A 17,895-nucleotide genomic window follows, 5' to 3' on the forward strand; every position below is an offset into this window, starting at 1 on the left:
TCTGCCCCTCCCCCATTCATGCTCTGTCTCTCTCTGTTCCAAAAATAAATAAACGTTGAAAAAAAAATTAAAAAAAAAATAAAGTTCTCTCTTTCAAAAAAAAAAAAAAGCAGCTACAAAACTTGAGACATTGCGGGGTGGCTCTTTGTGAGCCTATATCTCCATTTTTCTAAATCATGAGGAGGGCAACCCCCAGCTCTCTGCCAGCAGTGCTGCCAGAGGCACGCGTGTGGCGTGTCCTGAAGACACAGATCCGCTCTCCACCCCAGGGTCCCCGCGCGCCCTCTCCTCCCAACCACCCGGCCGCCAGGGCCCAGACCATAGAGGCGAGGATACCTCCAAACTCCTAGAGGGGAAACGCGACTCCGGGAGGCGGACTTCCGCTCGGGGCCACTTCCGGTTCTGCCCTGCCCGGCCGAGGGCGACGGGTTGGAGGGCGTGGGCTGGGGCCTGTGGCCTGGGTGCGGGCCGGGCCGGAGCCCTCGAGGGGCCTCAGGGGTGGGCGCCGGTCCCAGCCGGCGTGGCGCCCGCTCGGAGGGACCCGCACGCTGCGGAGTCGGGGGGGCGGTCAGGGAGGTTGCCTGGAGGGGCCACCCTGGAGCCGGGGCCCCTGTCCCCGAAGTGATGCCTCCGGCTTCACTCCTTGAATCCCCAGCGCTTTGGACTCGTTTCCTTTTTATAAATTCCGGAGGCCACTGGCGTGTAGAAAATAATGGCCGTACCCCCACTTAAGAATGCGTAGTTTAGGGTCCGTTCCCATAGATCTGAGAGGACGGTCTACGTACCCATTTTAAAAACAGCCCAGGGGCATCTGGGTGGCCCAGTGGGTTACAGCCTCCGACTTGATTTCGGCTCAGGCCAAGATCTCACTGCGGGTTGGAGCTTCTCCTCAGGCTCTGCGCTGGCAGCTTGGGGCCTGCTTGGGATTCCTTCCCTCTCTCTCAAAATAAATATACATACGTATTTTTGGGGGCGCCTGGGTGGCGCAGTCGGTTAAGCGTCCGACTTCAGCCAGGTCACGATCTCGCGGTCCGTGAGTTCGAGCCCCGCGTCGGGCTCTGGGCTGATGGCTCAGAGCCTGGAGCCTGTTTCTGATTCTGTGTCTCCCTCTCTCTCTGCCCCTCCCCCGTTCATGCTCTGTCTCTCTCTGTCCCAAAAATAAAAATAAAACAAAAAATAAATAAATAAATATACATACGTATTTTTTTAATGATGTAAGAAACAGTCCAGTAACTGAAACAAAAATATATGCCATAGTATCTATTGTGGCCGGATACAGGAGAGAGATGTCAGGTCAAACTATGAGGAACTGTGGCCGGGGAAGAATGGAGTAAAGGGGGGAGTGCGCAGAGGTAATTTAGAAGGAGGTCGGGAGGTACCAGGTGTAAGGAGTCCCAATGCCTTGCCTGTGGGAGAGGAGGGTGAAGGCTTAGAATAAAGAAAGTCCTCTTACCAAGGGTAAATGGGATGCTCGCCATTGCAAACCAACTGCAGAATACTGGCCTGGCTTCTTGACTGTTCTTGCCACAGGCTCTGACTGCCTACACATTTCGACTCGATTGTTCAGTTGTTCGGGATTTTCAAGTGAGGACAACGTCTGCTGTCCCCTCTTCTACTGTGTGTGATTGTACAGGAGCAAGGGTTCTTTGGTGAACCGGATTTACCTTCTCTGACACTGTGTTACAAGACTGTATTAGGGAGTATTTCATACGAAGCTTTTACCATAATGTGTTTACCATAATGAACAAAAATAAGTTTTGGGTTTGAACTATGGTCTCTTAGCACAGCTAATAATAGAACACCAAAGTGTTCTGAGAAGCCCTGCAGTAATGGAACTTGTCTCACTCTGTTTAGCCTGGTGTTTCTCAAGCATTTTGACCACAGAAACGTTTGAGTAACACCCTATTAATATCTCTCCAGTGCGGTTTTTCCCAGAACACATTTTGGGAAATGCTGACAGAGAAGTCATTCACCTGGGCGCCAACACTGTCCCATCTCAAAAGACATGTCAGAAGTCCTTTTTGAAAAGCAACTGACCGGATTTCAGTAAGGATAGTTGTGTTCAGGAAAATGGTCCAAAGTTAACAAAGTACTACAAGCCATGTAACGTTTGGAAAAGGAAGCGAACCCTCCTTGCCTTTCCTCCTACGTACGTCATGGACAGTAGATAATGTCTCAATATTATTGAGCAAATGCCCTCAATGTATAATTATAAAACAGTGGAAAAAATTACTGGGGGGGGGGGGGGAACATGAATTGTTCCAAGTGGAAATACTACAGTTAAGGGTTTCTTTTATTTTTGTTACTTTTTTTAATGTTTATTTATTTTTGAGAGACAGAGAGAGACAGCGTGAGCAGGGATGGGGCAGAAAAAGGGAGACACAGAATCTGAAGCAGGTTCCAGGCTCTGAGCTGTCAGCACAGAGCCCGACACGGGGCTCGAACTCACAAACCGAGAGATCAGGACCTGAGCCAAAGCCACCGAGCCACCCAGGCACCCCTACAGTTAAGGGCTTCTTAATGACAAACCTAGGAAATTTGTTCACAGACTCCTAGAAAGATCTACTATATTCTTTTTTTAATGTTTATTTATTTTTGAGAGAGCGGGGAAGGGCAGAGAGGAAGGGAGACAGAGGATCCAAAGCAGCCTCTGCGCTGACAACAGAGAGATGGATGCAGGCTTGAACTCACGAACCACGAGATCATGACCTGAGCCAAAGTCAGACGCTTAACCAATTGAACCCCCCTAGGTGCCCCAACCAGCAGCTCTTAATGAGGTGGTTTCACATGTCTGACACAAACCTCTGTCCTGGAGAGCTTTGAAGTGACTTCCTAGTATGTTACTAAATTTGCAGCTTCAAGCAAAACCTCCCTAAAGATGAGGTAAGAATATGTCGGAGGGCCCTTGTTCCGTTGCGTAGAGCCAGAAACCTGGTTTCGTTAGTTTGCCCAGAGGTGAGTAGGCTCCAGAGGACACAGTAATGCTAACCAAACTCAAAAGGGATTGATGTATAAACCTAGAATGTGAATTAACTACTTTCTAGTGAAAAACTTAATTTTCAGCCATCTGGATAATTTTATTTGCCAACAAGGTGTTCCTTCATGAAGGAAGGTCTGCGTGGGAGACCAGATTCTTACGCTATGGTAGGTCGTATTGAACACAGATAGCATGGAATTAACCGAGAGAATGATACCCAGGCGTTTTCAATTCTACAGATAATACCTGTTGGATTGACTAAATGTTTTCATGAATAAAAGGCACTGTGTCCCACGGTGCTAGAGGCAAGACAAATCATTTTGCCTTTTTGAACATCACTTTCAGAGATGCTCTCCCCACCACATTCTTTCTCAAGCTACAATCCAACACGGTGAACTTGGTTTAAGTTTTTCTGTTTCCAGCGTGTCACCAGCTGTGCCTCCCTGCAAGTGCACCCAGGTCACCAAATTTGGATTTGGGGGCTTTCTAGATGGTCTCTTTGTCCTTTCTGTTGATGACCGATTTCATTCTATATATTTGCTCTCTTTCTGAAATTTAAGTATCTATTGGCCCCGTTGTTGGTTTGAAACCTTGGGAGCTTTGCGGGTGAAATCTGAAATTGTTCTCCATACACAGAGGGTGAGTAGAGACCGAGGAAAAGGGTAAACACCCCCAGATTGGTAGGTAGGGGGTTTAATAAGCAAGGCTTGTCACGGGTAGCCGTAAGTCGTAAATCGCACACACCCACCAGAATCTTAAGAGTTTACGTAGAAGCCTGGACAGGGTCAGTCATGGGTACTGTCCAGATGACCTCAACACACGTTGCTCTCTCCAGGCTATTTCTTGAAAATGGATCCTAGCACGGGAACAGCAGGCAGAGTAGACACGCCAAGGATGGAAGAGGATGAGAAGCCTCTGATTCTCCAGTCCAGCCTGAGGGTCACCTGGTAATCAGTGTCCTCTTGATGACTTCCTCCACCACCCACTTAACCCATCCAAGAACCGAAACATGTATTAAATTGGTTTTTTTTTAAGTCTATTTATTTATTTTGAGGGGGAGGAGGGCTAGAGAGAGGGAGAGAGAGAATCCCAAGCAGGCTCCACGCCGACAGTGCAGAGCCCGACGCGGGGCTCAGACTCACAAACCATGAGATCATGATCTGAGCCAAAGTCAGATGCTTAAGTGACTGAGCCACCCAGGCGCCCCTGAAACCTGTATGAATCTATGTAATGAGCTCCTTTCCTCTTTGACACTGTACTTGATGTTAAGACTAACGGCACATGATTTTCTAATCAAAGAGGACCCGTCTGTTCCATAGGACACATAGTCAAAATTGCATTTGCCCACTGTTGAGATAGTATAGCTATCATTATTTAGATAGTTCTTAGATATTTTCTCCATGTCTAATTATAAATTCTGGTAGTGACTGACTTCACAAATATATATATATATATTTTTTTGCATTTATTTATTTTTGATAGAGACACAGCACAAGTGGGGGAGGGGCAGAGAGAGAAGGAGACACAGAATCCGACACAGGCTCCGGGCTCCGAGCCGTCAGCACAGAGCCTGACATGGGGCTCGAACTCACAGACTGCGAGATCGTGACCTGAGCCGAAGTCGGATGCCCAACCGACTGAGCACCCAGGCGCCCCACTTTACGTATATTTTATACGTGCTCCCAACAACAGCTGTCATTTATCTACATTGGGACTAATTTATTGTGCTTGAAGAGGGGCCCTAAAGAGGAACCTCCCAAGAATTTGGAGAGCTAGCTCTCGGAGTTTGAGCTCAGCAGCACCCATCTGGGACGAAGTAATAATGAAAGACCCCGAAACGCAGCCAAGAAAAGACCACCAGGAAAGAGATCTCCTGTCAGTGCTCTAGAAAATGCTGATACCAGGGGGTGCCAACCACCTGTGAGACTTTGAGCAGACTCCAAGAGCTGTGTCACGAAAGGCGGAGCCCAGACATTTACGCGAAAGGGACAGATAGGAGGCGCTCACACCACCACAGCTCCTGGTGATTCTGCCAGAGGATGCCAGACCCCTGTGGGGACGTCACCCACCCAGTGCAGGGAGCCGGCATTGTTGTGGAAGCTCTGGGGGAGGTTCGGGATAGCGGGTAAGAGGCAGGAGGTGTGAGCACGTGGAGAGTTGGGGAAAGGGGACGCAGAGGGCTGGGACCACCAAGCCAGAGCAAGGTGAACAGTCCCTAGAGGGGGAGAAAGAGAGGCTGAAAAGGTCTCTGCCAGGCTGGACTGAGAATGCTGGTCTCTCTGATCTGACTCCCTCAGAACTTGCCCTACAACTCACCGCCTTCAGAAATTAGTCAAGGTCTGGCTTTGTCCAGGCTCCTGCCACACAGTTCCTAAACCCTTGGAGTTTTAGGAGTGATAAGAGTGTCTTTTGGATGCTGCAGAGATGGCTGGTGGCTGGAGGCCCTTAGGGCTGATACCCAGAAAGACCAAGGCTTGCCCGTAGGGCTGGATGTTTCAGCCCTTTCCCCTGACCTCTAAGGAGGCGAGAGGGCCTGGAGTTAATTACTAACGTCCACTGATCTCATCAGTCATGCCTACATAGCGAAACATCCATAGAACCCCTACACGATGGGTTCAGAAGGCATCAGGGTTGGTGAGCACAGCCAGGTTCCGGGCAGGTGCCTTGCCCTGAGAAAGCTTGGAAGTTCCAAGTGCACCCACCCTCCTGTCCTGGGTCCCGGTGCATCTCTGCCATTTGGCTGTTCCTAAATCGGACCCATTAAAGTCAACCGGTAACAGTAAGCAACATGCTTGTGTGAGTCCTGTGAGTCGGTCTAGTGAATTATCAGAGCCGGGGCCAGGGGGTGCTACGGATTTATAGCCAGTCACCGGGAGCACTGGTGATCTGGGATTTTGTCTGGCATCTAAAGTGGGGACGGTCTTGTGGGACTGAAGCTTTAAACGTGTGGAGTCTGACGCTAACTCCAGGTAATGTCGGAACTGAATGGAATTGTTGGACACCCACTTGGTGTCAGAAGCCTGGGGAAATGATTGGTGTCAGGAAACGAAACAAAACAAAACAAAACCCTCATTCATGAATGTAGATGCAGAATCTTAAATAAAATATTAGCCAGTAAAATCAGGCATCCAACTAGGGTTTATCCAGGAATGCGAGGGTGACTCAATATTTCAATATTCTAAAAAGTCAGTCAAGGTAATTCATCACAGTAGAAAAAAATCCATAACATCGCAGACGTACCTCGTTTTATTGTGCTTCAGTTTACTGCAGGGCACAGATACTATGTTTTTTACAAACTGAAGGTTTTTGGCAATCCCGGGTCGAGCAAGCCTATGGGCACCATTTTTCCAACAGCATTTGCTCACTTCGTGTCTTTGCAGCACATTGTGTAATAATTCTCACAGTATTTCAAGCTTCATTATTCTATTTGTTGCAGTGATCCGCGGTCATGATTACCACTCGTCACAAGCTCAGATGACAGCATGTTGTGGCAAGAAAATCTTTTTTAAAGTAAAGTATTTTTAATTAAGGTATGTACATTGTATTTTCAGGCGTAATGTTATCGCACATTTAATAGACCACAGTAGAGAGTAAACATAACTTTTACACGCACTAGGAAACCAAAAATTCATTTGACCTGCTTTATTGCAATGTTTGCTTTATCTCAGTGGTCAGGAACCAAGCCTACAATATCTCCCAGATATGCGTGTCTTTTTTTTTTTAATGTTTATTTGTCGGGGCACCTGGGTAGCTCAGTCAGTTAAGCATCTGACTCTTGGTTTCATGTCAGGTTATGATCTTCCAGTTCGTGAGTTCGAACCCCTCGTCGGACTCTGCACTGACAGCTCGGAGCCTGCTTGGGGTTCTCTCTCTCCCTTTCTCTCTCTGCTCCTCCTCCACACTCTCTCTCCCTCCAAATAAATACACTTAAAAAAAGAGAGAGAAATTTTATTTATTTATTTATTTATTTATTTATTTATTTATTTATTTTGAGAGAGAGTGAGCGAGCACACAAGCCGGGGAGAAGCAGAGGCAGGGAGAGAGAGAATCCCAAGCAGGATCTACACTGTCAGCACAGAGCCCAACGTGGGGCTCGATCTCACAAAGTGTGAGGTCATGACATGAGCCAAAACCAAGAGTCGGACGCTCAACTGACTGAACCACCCAGGAGCCCCAACATGTCTCATGATAGACACATAAAATGATGGCATCAGAGAAGGTGATTTGAAAAAGTGACACTGAGGGTCGCCTGGGTGTTTCAGCCAGTTAAGCATCCGACTCTTGATTTCGGCTCAGGTCATCATCTCACAGTTCGTGAGATATAGCACAGAGCCTGCTTAGGATTCCCTTTCTCTCTCTCCTCTCTCTCTCTCTCTCTCTCTCTCTCTCTCTCTGTCCCTCCTCTGCTCTCTCTGTCATGCTCTTTCAAAATAAATAAACATTTTTAAAAGTTTTTTAAGGGGCACCTGGGTGGCTCAGTCGGTTACGCGTCCGACTTCAGCTCAGGTCACGATCTTGCGGTCCATGAGTTCGAGCCCCACATCGGGCTCTGGGCTGATGGCTCGGAGCCTGGAGCCTGCTGTCCGATTCTGTGTCTCCCTCTCTCTCTGCCCCTCCCCCGTTCATGCTCTGTCTCTCTCTGTCTCAAAAATAAATAAACGTTAAAAAAAAATTTTTTTTTTTTTAAGTTTTTTAAGTGAGCTCTTTCCTTCCTCCCTCCCTCTGAGTTCTGTCCCTTCAGTGTGAATGAATTAGTTGAAAACCGTAGTCTCTTGTAGTCCCGGCCTGAGCCATAGGCTATACTACCTGTTGTGTCGCTAGGGCCCCTGATCCTGTGATCACAGGATCCTCTGGCTTTACACTCTGGTCCCCATCTCTGGTTCCGTGTGTCTTTGGCCGATTCCTCAATCTGCAAGACAGAACAGAAGGAAGCTGGCAAGCAGATACTATTGGATGATTAATTATTGTAGCAGGTACTCCAGTAGGTACCAGAGGGACGAATATGAACCGAGGTCCTGGAGGAGTAAGTCACTCATCAAAGGTCCCTCTGCTGATAAATGGCCGGGCAGGGCTGAGATGTGAACCCAGTTAGTCTGGTTCCACCATTCACACTCTTTTTTTTTTTAATGTTTATTCATTTTTGAGAGACAGAGAGAGACAGAATACAAGCAGGGGAGGGGCAGAGAGAGAGGGGAATCACAGAATCCGAAGCGGGCTCCAGGCTCTGAGCTGACAGTGCAGAGCCCGACGCGGGGCTTGAACTCATGAACCGTGAGACCACGACCTGAGCCAAAGTCAGACGCTCACTGACCGAGCCACCCAGGTGCCCCCAGAATTCACACTCTTAATCCTTCTGTGTCCCTATCTCTACATGTACATAAACCAACCGGAACACTAAGCACTGTCAGATAGACGTCAAAGTACAAAGGAAAGTGATTAATTCTGACTGGGCGTGAGTTGGTTCTGGAAGGCTTTCAAAGAAAAAGGGAACATTTAAGCTAGGACTTAAAAGATGCAGGTTTTGGCAGAAAATGAGAGTGTATTGGTCAAGACAGACTGGACTATGCCGTGGAATCGAAAGTTTAACCCAACCAAGATTTCTTTCTCTTAACCAAATGTTAATTCAAGTGAACAAATATCTAGGGCATTCCCTCAGGGTCACGACTCAGAGATCCAGGCTGCTCCCACCCCCAACTCATGGTCGTGCATTCCAAACACCTGCTTTCCTGATCCCGATGCAGGGAAAGAGACAAAAATGTGGAGAACACACACCTGCCTGTCAACGCTTTCAGCCCGGAAGCCACGCACATCATCACTTCATTGGTTCTAACTGAGAAAGCACATGGACTGTTCGGTAAGAATCTATTGCCTCGCCACAGAGACGAGAACAGGGGCATTCCAGCCTGAGGAGGGAACATGTACAAAGGCGCGAGAGGATAAAAGTGCACGGTATGCGTAGGGAAGAGTAAATGAATTCAGGACCCAAAAGACCACGAATGTCATTTCATAAGTGTGGAAGCCTGCCAGGGCCGCCGTTACAAAATGCCAGAGATTGGGTGGCTTACACAACAGATACTTATTTTCTCACAGTTCTGGAGGCTGGAAAGTCCGAGATCAGGGTGCCAGCAGGTGGGTTTCTTCTCAAGCCTCTGTCCTTGGCTTGCAGATGGTGGTCCTTCTGCATAGTGTCCCCTGATGTCTCTCTCTCTCAATCTCTCTCTCTCTCTCTCTCTCTCTCTCTCTCTCTCTGTGTCTTGATCTCTTCTTGCAGGGACAGCAGTCAAATTGGATTACACCCCACCCTAATAGCCTCATTTCAACTTCATCATCTCTTTAAAGGTTTAGTCTCTGAACTAAATGTTTGTGATGCCCCCCTCCCCATTCATATATTGAAGCTATAATCCCCAGTATGACTGTATTCAGAGAGGGGACCTTTCAGGAAGTAATTAAGGGTAAATGAGATCATAAGGATGGGACCTTGATCAAATAGGATTAGTGCTTAAGAGATCTGGAGTGGGTGCCTAGGTGGCTCAGTCGGTTAAGCATCCGACTCTTGATCTCGGCTCAGGTCACGATCTCACAGTTTGTGAGTTCGAGTCCCGTGTCGGGATCTGTGCTGCCAGCTCAGCCTGGGGCCTGCTTTGGATTCTGTCTCCCTCTCTCTCTGCCCCTCCCCTGCCTTCACTCTGCCTCTCTCCCAAAAGTAAATAAACATTTAAAAATATTTTTTTAATAAAAAAAAAAAAAAGAGAGACCTGGGAGTCAGCTCTCCCGCTCTCTCTCTGGGCCTGCACAGAGGGGTCTCCTGAGGACACAGCCAGGAGGCGGCTGCGAAAGAGCCAAGGAGAGATGCGTCAGAATGAAACCCACTTTGCCAGCACCTTGGTCTCCAGCCTCAAGAACTGTGAGACAATAAATCTCTGCTGTTTAAACCACCCAGTCTGTGGGATTTTATTTCAGCAGCCTGAGCAGACGAAGATAACCTGTGAATACGGTCACATTCTGTCATTGTGGTTAGGACTTCAACATGTGAATCTGGGCCAGGGGGACTCAATTCAGCCCACAACAACAGACAAGTGGAAGCTCTCACAGAGGAACATCAACGTTTGCCTTGTTTTACATACAGTAACGAAACAGGGGCGGGGGCGGGGCGCGCAGAGGTGGGGGCCCGGCGAGCAGGTGCAGGCCGAGGTCAGGACGGAAGCAGTGAGGACACGACAGAATGGAGACTGGAGGATCTGCAGGTGTGGACCTTGCCCTTGGAGACTGGGTCCGACTCAGTGAGGGAAAGAGAACAGGATTCCAGGGTTTCCAGCCTCCCTGCCAAGCAGATGGGGGTATCAGTGTCCAAAACGGGATCCCCAAAAGCAGCAGTCCGTTTGGGCAAAGACAGACCTCGTTTTGTGCAGTGTTGCTGGAACATACACACAGAAGCGTCCAGGAGACAACTGGAAATGCAGCCTCAAGCCTGGGGGGGGGGAGGGCGGGGGGGGGGACGTGAGGACGCTTCCCAGGGGGAGGGCGAGGCAAGGCAGAGGGACCGAGGGAGCAAATAACAGCGTTTGTGCGGATACCTGCAGCGAGACCAAAGGTCTCTCCTTACCGTTAACACGGCCCTCCTCACCCTCCCCATACACCCTGGGCCCCGCCAGCTGGCTCTCCACTGCCACTCACTGCTCCCTCTTTATTCAATGGTTTCAATCCCGCAGTAGCTGCTTTCCTGCGATTCATCCCAACTCTGTGCCACACCGCATGAGCCCTCAGTTCACAAAGTCCTGTACGTGCCTGTCCCTGGTCTTCCCTGCCTGGTCTCACTGTCAGCTGTGTGACCCTGGGCCAGGAATTTAACCTCTCTGAACCGCACTATTTTCCACCGAGGAAAAAAATGTAATACCTGTCCCCACCTGTTTAAAAAGGGTAGTCGTGAAAAGCAAATGAAAAGACTGAATGTGAAACAGATACTCTCTAAGGCAATAAAGAAACCGTAGCAGCTGGGGTGGGGGTGACAGTGATGGAAGTTATGGTCACAATATGCCCTTTAGGGACCAGTCAATAAAACTTAGCTAGACGACCTAATCCAGAGAGACATTTAATTGATTGCTTCTTTATGGATCTGACTCTACGACTGCTACAAATAAACAACGTAATCTTTGTCCTCCGGGAGCTGCATGTCAGCATGCAGACAGAGATCAACACAAAGCACAGGATAAAGCGCGCCTGTCCCCACGTGGGTCAGACCCAAGCTGCACAGGATGTCAAGGGGAGCAGACATAGGATGATCCGGGAATGCTTCCTGGAGGAAGTGGACTTTGAAGGGAACCTGTGATGTGGCCAGGTAGAGAGGGAAGAGGTGCACACCGACCCGACTGCATTGGAGGAAAAGAATCGTGCAGGGGAGCCCTGAATTGGAAGCCAGCCTGCTCCTGACGCTGGGAGGCCCCACCTTCCTGGAGACGAAAAGAGTGTGGGACAGTGTCCTAAGTCAATGCGGTGGGGCTGGGATTCCTAGTTCATTCTGTCGCTAAACCAGTACTTGAAGTCAAATCACCATCCCGCGCAACGGCAGGGATCAGGTGCACGGCCAGTCGAAACCGTTCCAGACACAGTGCCCGCCACTCAGCCAGCCTGCGAGGACGGCTGGGGCCCAGGCGGCACGCAGGGCTCCTCGTGCAAGACTGACTGCACGCTTCATCGGCACGGACACTTCCTTGGCTCACAGATTGCTCTGGAACAGTGGCAGCACTGGGTCACTGGGTCGGCCAGGCACCCACAGCAGCAGGGGAGCGAAGGGGTGAGCCCAGCAGGGTTTTGGAAGGGCTGGAGGAGGCCGCTTCTCCTGGACACCGGGACCAAGGGGCCATGGGCTGCGGGGGTCGCTCCTTGAAGACGCAGCCAGAGGTCCCTTCCGCCCCAACACACACACACACACACACACACACACACACACACTGTTAAACTAGCATTCGTTGCTAATGACAGCTTAAGACTTCCTCTTTTCACTCTTAACTTTTCAGAGTATAACTTACTGAAAACACTGTATTTCACTGGATGAACAACCCTCATCTTAGTGGTGCTAAGCACTGGATGGAGGGGTTTCATCCACTTGACCAATTACAAATTTAAACTTCTCCGATAAAGGGGCGCCTGGGTGGCTTAGTGGCTTAGTCCCTTAAGCATCCAACTCTTGATTTCAGTTCAGGTCATGATCTCCCGGTTCAAGAGTTGGAGCCCTTAATTGGGCTCTGTGCTGATAGTGCGGAGCCTGCTTGGGATTCTCTCTCTCTCTCTCTCTCTCTCTCTCTCTCTCCTCCCTCCCCCTCTCTCAAAATAAATAAGCAAACATTAAAATAAGTTATAAACCTCTCTGATAAAAATATAAGCAGGCTCCTTTATTTCCCTTTGTGTTTAAAAAAAAAAATCTATGAAGAGTTTGAAACTCACCTTCAAAAGGGATCAAGAAGAATGATTTTTAAAAACCCAAGAAAAAGAGGCAAATTTCTTGCCAGCAGGAAGGTCCCACTTCGTACAGTGGGAGGTTCTGCTGGGGAGAGGGGAACGTGTGTGTGCCATGTATACTTTTAGGGAGTTGCTGTGGTCTGAATATCTGTGTCTCCCCAAAATTTATAAGTTGAAACTGTTAAAAACATTTTTTAGTGATTATTTTTTTTAATTTTTTTTTTTAATTTTTTTTTTCAACATTTATTTATTTTTGGGACAAAGAGAGACAGAGCATGAATGGGGGAGGGGCAGAGAGAGAGGGAGACACAGAATCAGAAACAGGCTCCAGGCTCTGAGCCATCAGCCCAGAGCCTGACGCGGGGCTCGAACTCACGGACCGCGAGATCGTGACCTGGCTGAAGTCGGATGCTCAACCGACTGCGCCACCCAGGCGCCCCGATTTTTTTTTAATTTTTTTTTTTAACGTTTTATTTATTTTTGAGACAGAGAGAGACAGAGCATGAATGGGGGAGGGGCAGAGAGAGAGGGAGACACAGAATCGGAAGCAGGCTCCAGGCTCTGAGCCATCAGCCCAGAGCCCGACGCGGGGCTCGAACTCACGGACCGCGAGATCGTGACCTGAGCTGAAGTCGGCCGCCCAACCGACTGAGCCACCCAGGCGCCCCTTTAGTGATTATTTTTGAGAGAGAGAGCATGAAGGGGAGAGGGGCAGAGAGAGAGGGAGACATGGAATCCGAAGCAGGCTCCAGGCTCCGAGCTGTCAGCACAGAGCCCGACGCGGGGCTCAAACCCACACACCATGAGATCATGGCCCAAGCCGAAGTCGGACGCTTCACTGCCTGAGCCCCCCAGGTGCCCCTGTAAGTTGAAACTGTTAAAATAAAAACCACATCAAGACCACCCTTGAAAATTCCCCAAGCAGGAAAAAAAACAAAAAACAACAACAAAAAAAAAACCCAGTTTAGTCATACAATAAAGCCTGATTTAGCTTATTTTGCAAGGCTAGCTTGACCTGGGTCATTTCTTGCTTCTGCCTCTGGAAATTATAAGCAACATGTGACCTGTTTCCCCAGGATAATGTGAGGTAAGCACTGCCCATTTCCTTGTCACTTAAGAAACTTCTAGTATTATAACCCATCACTGTAAAGAATAAGCAGTCACTGCCTCCACGCTGTCTAAGCTGCTTTATAACAATGCACGCCTGAGCCTCCCTCTCATGCTTCGGTTTGAGGGCTCCCAGTTTGCAAACTGTCTTTCTGGTGCAGGCGCAATAAACTTGTACTAAGTACTACCTCGGTGATTCGTTAGTTTTACTCCTGAAAGTCTCCGTCAATGAGATTCCCACCCTGACCACAGAGACCCCAGAGAGCTTCCCGGCCCCTCCGGCCCTGCGAGGACACGGCACGAAGTCTGTGGCTGGGAAGAGGGCTCTCACCAGCCCCGGCCATGCTGGCATCTCAGACTCCCAGCCTCCAGAACCGTCAGCAATCAATTTCTGTTGTTTGTAAGCCAGCCCCTCTGTGGTATTTTGCGATACCAGCCTGGACGGGCTAAGACTTCCCATTAGGGTACAGAATAATTTTCCTCTGACCTTTTCCCATGTAAGTTCGCTGAAGGGGTTCCCTGAAAAAGAATGAAGTGCAAAACGTAGGACTGACTCCTAAGGTCTCAGAGAGGGGAGCCTGGCCGTCTCCCTGTCTTAAATGAACACTGCACACCAACAAGAGACAGTCCATGTTGATTCTTAAAACCCTCTAGAAGGGGTGTTGCTGGGGCATCTCTGGGCCCCCCTCATCTTCGTGTTCTGGGTGCAGCCCTCCGGAGCTATCTTTTTTCATTAGACACATTGAAGACCCCCTATCCCTTCCCCACACTGTCACCCCCAACACACACACACACACACACACACACACACACACACACACACAGTTGACCAGACCACAGTTCCCTGGCTCTCTAGAATCCTGACTTCTCTCCACAACTAATTCCTGAGGCCACAAACAACAAAGAGATCATCCTGGGCCTATCTGACCCCACAACAGGCCTAGCATTTTGCCCCTCTCAGAGTCCAGCTGACTGAAGTATGACATCAAGCATTTCAAAGAATCCAGACCATCCCTACAAGGCATCGAAAAGCAATAGCCTCATTCTTCTATCCACCCATGCTTCTGGCTTCTTCTCACATGAAGTGGCTGTCACTGTCCTTAAGATTTGTGGGAGCAGAGTGTTCCTGTCCGCCAGAGAGGGCTCCCTGGGGAACACCCGCATCATATCCTTTGTTGTTCAAAGGTGGAATCGGATCCCAAGCCACTGCACTCTCTTCCCTAGTAGGGAGACTCTTGTCCCAGCTACGCGGCTGCCAGTCGCAGTCCAAATGCCCACGTCCCACATGCCTTGTTAGCTGTGTCCGGCCTCAGAAAGTCCTTGTTTTTGTTACATTCTCAACAACTACCGAGAACTTCTCTCAAGTATTCCAGAACCTCCCTTCAGAAATAGGACTGACTATTGGCCCTCACCACCTGGCTCTGGTCAGCAAGGGACACGCACCAGATCTGCAGCTCAATGCAAGTTCTCCTACTCCGCCAACACCCCAGCTGCCTCAACAACACCTTCCCATCCTTCAAGATCCAGCCCACCCACCGCGCAGTCTTCCAAAGTCCTTTCCTGAGATTCCACCCGTGTGACCTTGAGCAAGGATAAAGCGGATGCTGGAACTTACGCACTTCCTCTACCCTGCAGGTGTCTGTCGTGGCACCTGTGATTGGCGTATGTGGCTTCTAGACTAAAAGCTGCTTGCAGATAGGGACCATGCCTCGACTGTCTGCTATCCCAGCATCTAACGATGTCTGAAACACAACAGATGCTCAGCACATGTTTGTGACATGGATGAATGTATAAATGACACAAGCAATTCTATTTGTTTAGGTTTATTTACTTATTTTGAGAGAGAGAGCACGCGCGCACGAGCGCACACACTCACGTGAGCGAGCTGAGAAGAGGCAGAGAGAGAATCCCAAGCAGGCTCCGCACGGTCAGCACAGCGCCCGAACCGTGCGATCATGACCTGAGCCAACATCAAGAGTCAAGACTTGCACACTTCACGGACTGAGCCACCCAGGCGCCCCTGACATAAGCAATTCCGAATCCGCCCGAGCCTTCTGAAGATTCCTACCCCTTGCAGTGCTCAACCAGGCCCAACGATCTCCCTAAGTCTTAAAGAAAAACATTTTAGAGGCCCGAAGGAACGTTTTGTCCGCCTCACCCCCTAGCTGGTCAGAGTTGCCCGGACACAGAGATAGGCTGGAACGGGAGCAGCGCCCTGTGTGTGGGACACGGAAGGCGGCCCAGCCACGCTCTCGTGTCCGCTGTGTGTCATCAGCCAACTCCCCCCTGGGGCAAACCTCTTGGATAGTAGTAGACTTTCCACCGCTTCTTGCCACATCTTAAGCAAGCCCGGACCCCTCCCTGGTGGGGTGCCAGTCACCAGGCCTGGCAACAGAAATCAGAGGTGGCAGCCGTGTGGCCGGTGGGCCTGTCTACCCAAGAGTGGCACTGGGCCTGAGCCGGAGGCCAAGCCGCCCCAGGAGAAAGAAGGGACCTTCTGACCCGTCCCTTTCTCCCAGTCCTTGATAAGCCTGTCACTTCCTAGGTGACAGCTGCAGTGAACACAGGAGGACTCGAGTGTGAAGTCTCTCAGCTCAGGGAGAAGACGACATCCCAACCTTCCTCTCGTTCGCATCGGAATGGTCTTTTGAACTTGATTTTGAGCTTGAATCTGACCGCATCACTCACCTGCTCCAAATTCCTCAGTGGCTTCTTTTGGGAGGAAATCAGACCACCTCTGAAAGGCACAGGAGATCTTTCTGACCCGTACTCACCAGGCTGGCGCACGCCTCTGCCCTGGCACACGCCGCCCCCACCACAGCAGAAGCCCCTTCAATCTCAGCCTCAAGGCTCTGCCCTCGGGGTTCCTGCCCCTACTCCTCACACAGATTTGGGAGCTAGGACCCACTGCGGACTGTGCTTTATGCTTCTACTGTTGTAGCGAGACCAGCTTCACTGTGTCACTGTGTCGCTGAATCACCCCAGTTCTTCAGTCTTGGTCCTTACCCGCCCCTGTCCTTACCTGCAAAATGAGGACAATAATGGAACCTGTCTCGCAGCGTCGGGGAAGCTGCCCTAGGTGGCTGGGGAAGTGAGCAAGGAAAGGAAGGACATCAAGACAGGGGGTATTCGCCGGCAGGTTACCCCGTGGATCACCCGAGCTGCCGGGAACCGCTGGGAGAAAAGGTGTAGAAAGAACACTCTTCAGCACAGCTTTTCCTGGGCGGGTAGGAAGCACCCCACCCTCCAACATTCTGCCCAAGCAGGGCTGATGCTTCAGGCCCAGGGGGCGGCTGGGACACCTAAACAGATAATGTCATTACAATACATCCCAGTCATCTAAGACCGCAGGCGTGCCCTCCGCTCCCGGCCACACGCTCCGAGCCTCCCCAGCATCCCCGCGCTCACTTCCCAGAGTTGGGAGCCTGCGCACCTCCCGGGGCCCAGGGCACCGGACCGCGCTCACCTTCTGGAGAAATGCCATCCTCGGCCTGTGCTGTTGGCCTTGGTGTCGGATCGTCATCCTGGCCCCCGGGGGGATTCGGAACCGGAACACCGGCGGCCCGCAGGGGGTGGGGGAGGAGCCCCCGGCGCAGGCGTCCGCGCGCCCCGCACCCGCCGCGGCGTTCGGGGGGAGGAGGGCGGCCCGGAGCGCGGGCCGGGGGCGGCTGCTGCCGGCGGCGCCCCTCTCCTCGGCCTCGGCTCCCGCCCCGGGAAAGCGGCTGGAACGCGCGCCGGCCAATCAGCGCACCGCGCCGCGGGCTCATTAGCATGCGCCGCGCCGGCGCCCACCTGCCGCCAGGGGGCGGCGTCCGGCCCCCGCGGGACCCCGAGGAGCCTCAGGTGAGACCCGCGCGTCCGGGACCCGCCACCGGGAGGATCTGTCGCAGAGAGTGCGCCTTGGACCGCATCACTGAAACCTGGGGGGGAAGTGATGACAGTATACCCGTGGGTCTTGGATCCCTGGCTAGCCTGCCACTGACCCGCCGTATGGCCCTTAGCGAGGTGCTTCAACTGCCTGAGCGTCAGTTTCCTCATCTAACGGGAGAAAAGCGACTGGGTGGTGAGAACTGACACCTGTGTGTCAAGTGCTGTGGGGACGGAATGAATAGCGAAGTTAACTGGCAGCGGAATATGGTTGGCGGAGAAGTGTGATGCCCACCTGCCAGGTGGGCTGGCTGTGAACGCTGGATTTCCCCGAGCTTTAGAATCTCAAGCAAGTTATGGAAACTTTCTGGACTTCATTTTCCCCTTCTGATGAGCAAGGACAGTGCACCCTCCTCCTCGGTTTTTTTTTTGGGGGGGGGGAAGGTGGGGGGGAAGGTGGGGAGCAGTTTGGTTTTAAGTTTACCGAA

At 50.8% G+C, this 17,895-nt stretch overlaps 2 long non-coding RNA genes across 2 annotated transcripts; one reads left to right on the forward strand and one right to left on the reverse strand.

Moving 5' to 3' along the window:
• Positions 1 to 2,411: 2,411 nt before the first annotated feature.
• On the forward strand, positions 2,412 to 4,008 carry LOC122484754. The gene is made up of 3 exons (XR_006297694.1): positions 2,412 to 3,144; positions 3,538 to 3,616; positions 3,813 to 4,008. It is a non-coding gene; the product is annotated as an uncharacterized LOC122484754 (long non-coding RNA).
• An 11,339-nt stretch (positions 4,009 to 15,347) lies between these two features.
• On the reverse strand, positions 15,348 to 17,122 carry LOC122485810. The gene is made up of 2 exons (XR_006297956.1): positions 17,007 to 17,122; positions 15,348 to 16,842 (listed from the first exon to the last, which is right to left on the reverse strand). It is a non-coding gene; the product is annotated as an uncharacterized LOC122485810 (long non-coding RNA).
• Positions 17,123 to 17,895: the final 773 nt, after the last annotated feature.

The sequence above is a fragment of the Prionailurus bengalensis genome, chromosome E1 (assembly GCF_016509475.1).
Source record: "Prionailurus bengalensis isolate Pbe53 chromosome E1, Fcat_Pben_1.1_paternal_pri, whole genome shotgun sequence".
Taxonomy (NCBI): domain Eukaryota; kingdom Metazoa; phylum Chordata; class Mammalia; order Carnivora; family Felidae; genus Prionailurus; species Prionailurus bengalensis.